Genomic DNA, 4,998 nt, shown 5'->3' with positions numbered 1-4,998 from the left:
ACAGTGTCAAACACCGTGACACGACAAAACACACCGCAACACGGCACACTCCACCGCGGCACGGTGGATCTCCCCTCGTCACGGCGGACCTGCTTTGCTAAATTATGGCAGTTTTTTGGTTTTACATTTACCTCACCACGATCAAAGATGTCGCGATACGGCACCAAAACCGTGTCATGTTAATTACCACCGTGACACGGTGGTCAATTTGTCAAAAAATAACAAAAGGATATTATCGCGTCGCGGGAATAAGAACCGTGACACACGGTGGATGATTTTTTTTTGGATTTTTGTTGTTTTTGACGTTTTATGATTATTTTGTACGACGATTATTATTCTTCCATTGCGTCCGACTTCTTTACTCAGATAAATAAATAAAAATAAAAAAAGTCATTATAAGTTTTAATTAAGGCCAAAATAAATATTCTATTATTAATGAAATAAATGTCACTACATTATTGGCATCATACACCTTATTGAAAAATTAATACTTAAATCATTAAAGCAAAGCAATATTGGTCTAATCCTTCTTAGCCTTAGGAATTGCTTTCTTCTTTTCAACTAGGTTGGCCTTCACCATTGATGTGTCCTTTGTTGCTTGAACCGTAACACTTCTAGTTGAACTTTCACCCCTTTCACCTCTCTTAGGTTTCTTAGGTTGCTTCTCCCTATACACCATCTTGTCTTTACCCTTCCCTTTTACCCAGCTCTTCTTCTTAGGCATGACAGGAGTCTTAAACTCAATTCCTTATGTTCTCGGACCAAGATAATGTTTAGGAAGCGCCTTACTAGAAAATCCGTGATTTTTGGACGCTTTTAAGGCATATTTTTGACAGAAAAAAAACGTCGAAAATTTCTTTCTCGACACTACTAAAAAGCGTCGAAAAACGTAAGTCGAGAAATTTGCATGACCTCAAAAAGCGTCGCAATTCTCAACTTGTTCTCCAAATTTTTATACTAAGCATCGAAATTTACAATATTTCCCGCACTTTCTCAAATTTTGTGACACATATTTTGTCTACAATCTTAAATTGGCGACGCTTTTTTGTGTCTAGAAGTTTATTTATTTTGATGTTTCATATTTAACGACGCTTTTTATTGTCTATGTTCTTTTAAAAAAAAAAATATGCTATAATACTTTAACCTCATATACAAAAGTCACTTAAAATTACAAATTAACATTACTTTTTTGTTTTTTTATCAGATACAGAGTACTATTACTACCATACTAGTATTACCAAAAATACATATAAATATACACGATAAAACTATGCTAAATTTTTTATTGCATATAAATTTATTATAGTACATGTACAATAACTCATGATAATGAGTTTTCTAGTACATTATATATGATTCTAACTTATACTTCATTCATGGCCAGATGTATACGTAGTGGTTAAAAGTTTAAATCGCTGATTGAAAATCTTTCTATAGCTAAAAAAATATCCTTGATCGACAATAGCCTTACAGCTTAGCAGCATTCTCATGATTTTTATCTTGCTAAATCTGCCACCTTGTCACAATATAGTTCGAATAAGTAAGAATGGAAATATAAAAACTATCAATAAATCAAGGAAAAATAAATACAGAATATTTCAGCAATACCTCTTCCTGGAAATATAGCTTATTAAATGCTACAAATGCCACTGTCTGCACAAGAAACCAGAAGGGAAGATCCAGGGCATATTTGAATATAAGAACCAGCTAACTGAAAACTGTGATAGGAAAAAGACAAGCTTTTTTAGTATTGAGAACTCACACTCATAATGAAGGTAAATGTGGTAGAAATATATGGAGAAATTGTGCCTTAGATGAGTTCGTGTGAGATGGTAAAGAAGTGCCTCGTACATAAATTCCCACCCACATAAATTAATAAAAGAGACCCGTGAAACCAAGGAAGACAACACCTGATATCAATCCAAACAGGATCCTAGTGCCTGAAAAAAAGCTTACAAGCACAGCCCACAAAGACTTTGGGTCTGTATCATTTAAGCATTATTGAGGTGATTTTCTTGATGAGAGCTCCAGTTCACAAGCTTCTGACCAGATTGGATGACTCATAGATCAAGAACTAATATTATGGGAAGTGCATATATAATAGGGTATATTCAGAATTGGACAATAAGTCCATACCAAATTGCAGCTTGGTAGACCTTGCCTGTACACCGATAAAAAACAGAAAATCACAAGACAAATTTTATGAAATTAGTACAATATGCTCAAGAAAAAAAATCTATAATGGCTTACGGTTAGATATTCCAGTAAACATGAAATAAACAGACAATCAAGTTTGGTAGAACATGGTAAGTTACCCCACATGAAAGAAATGCGGTTAAAAATTATACAACATGTAAATCCACTGACATGTATAAATATCAAGTGCCACTTACTATACTTGCATCTGACAGAAAGCACTCACTTAGCAAACCTACAGCCATATAATCTCATTTATTAGTTGTTCAAGTCTTTTATACTCAACAATAAGTGCATATTATCTCTTGTACTCCATGTACCTTCAAAATGGAACGAATTAAGTACCAACTAGCAGATCTGCAAATTAGAAATGTTCCAACTTAGATGATGACCAAATATTATGCACGTCATATATCCCAGTACACTCCCAAATCTGAAAATAGCAAGACCACAATAACATAAGTTATGACAGATAAATTGTTGACCATAACAGTGGATCAAAAATTTCTCATCTTTCTAATGATACATTAAGCTCCACCACAATTAATAAAAAAGAATGTAAGCAAATTCACAATATCATAAAAATTGGTCATCCTAAACCAAAAACAGAAGCTCAACCAAAGTTAAATGCCAAAATAAAGTAATCACAATCTTACCTTACCCCCAAACCAAGTGCTAATAATGGCAGTAAGCACAGGTTCAAAGTCAGTGGTGCACGTTGTCCATAAACTACTCAGTAGCTTTAACTTCTAATCTTGTATTGTATCACCAAATGGATACAAGATTAGAAGTTAAATACAACCTGACATGAGAGATAAGGAGATCTTCTAAATTAAAAAAGGAAGTTAAATGCAAAAATATATAGCATCCATACTCCATGCTTACAAGATTAGAATCCTTATTGATCAATATCGTACCTTCTTAAGAATGTGATCGACTCTAATGTGGTGAATTGCAATCGAGGTACTAACTTTTTGTGTGAATATTAAAAATTAACACTAACATTAAATTTAACTCTACTAGACCACTAATATGAGTTTTCTTTACAACAAAAATAAAAAAGTAAAAAATGAGTAAAAACTAAAGACCACACACAAAAAGAGCATTAAAAATTTAGTACATGCTACGAGAAAAGATAATAGACAAGCCTTACTTATTCTATTCTTGTATACATAAATTTTTTTACATCAAATCATCAGCCATATGCACTAGTAAGTAATAATTACATGTTACCACTACTCCACTAGATTAGTATATCTACATATACACTACAACTAATATCAACATCAACATCTTCATATATAAAAAGACATGAATATACAGATTATTACATAAACAAAAGCAAAAATTTCAATCGCAAGACTGCCGATTCTTAATGTCACCACTAATACACTCTAATTTAACTAATAATACATCACATGGAGAGACATGAAGTGAAAATAAGATATATTCAACGGGTTGTCTAGAGACGGTTAAACAATCTAATCAATTAATTGATTTTGGTCCTGCTATAATTTACTTCTTGGCAAAGAAAAGATAGAATCAGTAACGTTTCAATTTGGTCTAATAATGGTCCCAACTCCAGAGAATTGGACTTCCCCAGCCAAAACGTTGTGGGTATTATAAAATGAATTGTGCAGGTGAGACCTTTATCCTTTGACAAAATTTGACACCATAGGCACCACTGCACCATGCGTGGTTTCTAAATCTAAATTTTATAAATTCAATTGACAAAATTATTCTTAATTCACCAAAACAAACTTAAACCAAAATGAACAGAAATCAGCAAAAGTTTATACTCAACTCACAGAAAAAATATACATACAAGAAGTTAGATGTAAAAAATTACACGAAAGTAAAGGCGAGGATGAGCTCAGCGACATTTGGGTCAGTGTGTGAACATCCGATTGTATATGGTTTTTGTAGCTGTTGTTGTCAAAGAGACATCAAAATCACTTCTTCCTCCATGAGAAATTAAGAATAATATCTCTAAAAAAAAATTGAAATCGGAAAAAAACGTAATAAAAAACCTTAACATCAAAATCCAAAGAGAAAGGAAACAATACCTAAAAACAATTAGAATACCAATTACGATGACATCAAAGAGCATCATTCAGTTTAATTTTTAACTGGGTTTGCGATTTTGTAGAGATGAATTGATGAGAGAATTGAGTGAACGGCTAGGGTTTTAATTATTGGAGAGTAAAGAAGAGCGGTTTTGTTGTTTTCCCCCAAATTTTTTTATAGTTCTAAAGCTACAACACATGTGCTTATCACGTGATTATTACTTTGGACGCTTTTTTAAGTCAATAATAAGTGAGGACGCTGAAAAGCGTCGAGAAAATGCGGGAACCTAATTTTCCACTGACGCCGTATTGACAATGTCGAATGAATAGCGTTGAAAATTAGTGGGTCTTCACATGACCATCAAAATTACGCGATCCAATTCGTTCCCTCCTACTTCGAGAATTCAACCATGATTTGTATGCTCTAGACAAGAGTGGAGGAGGTTGATTACTCGCAGAAACGGTCCACAAAAGTCTTCCAATTCAATACGTCTCATACTTTGCACATTACTTTTATGCAATGATACTTCACGGAGACTATCATTATAGCGTGGAACTACTTGTTCAAGTCCATATTGTCGCATCAATCGGGAAGGGCAATAAAAAGTCAATTTCGAGAGACTAGGAACACGAAAATACGGAGTATCATTCGTCCCGACCATCCTAGTAAGCCTTCACCAAGGCACCACCCATCGAATGGAAAATGCTTTCTTCGCAAAGAATAACTTCCAATCAT

The 4,998-nt window shown here is 33.6% G+C and overlaps 1 long non-coding RNA gene across 4 annotated transcripts; it reads right to left on the bottom strand.

Annotated features, from left to right (window-relative positions):
• Positions 1-1,262: 1,262 nt before the first annotated feature.
• Positions 1,263-4,398, bottom strand: LOC145572357 (uncharacterized). Of its 4 annotated transcripts, XR_014096803.1 has the most exons (7): positions 4,263-4,398; positions 4,046-4,122; positions 2,853-2,998; positions 2,517-2,629; positions 2,394-2,431; positions 1,609-2,161; positions 1,263-1,516 (listed from the first exon to the last, which is right to left on the bottom strand). It is a non-coding gene; the product is annotated as an uncharacterized LOC145572357 (long non-coding RNA). The 4 variants fall into 4 exon arrangements; XR_014096802.1 differs by having other exon boundaries at positions 1,609-2,431; XR_014096805.1 differs by lacking the exon at positions 2,853-2,998 and having other exon boundaries at positions 1,609-2,431.
• Positions 4,399-4,998: the final 600 nt, after the last annotated feature.

Source organism: Chenopodium album, chromosome 12 (genome assembly GCF_948465745.1).
Source record: "Chenopodium album chromosome 12, dcCheAlbu1.1, whole genome shotgun sequence".
Lineage (NCBI taxonomy): Eukaryota > Viridiplantae > Streptophyta > Magnoliopsida > Caryophyllales > Amaranthaceae > Chenopodium > Chenopodium album.
Note: the sequence above shows the minus strand (reverse complement) of the source record. Positions and strands in the feature narration are given on the sequence as shown.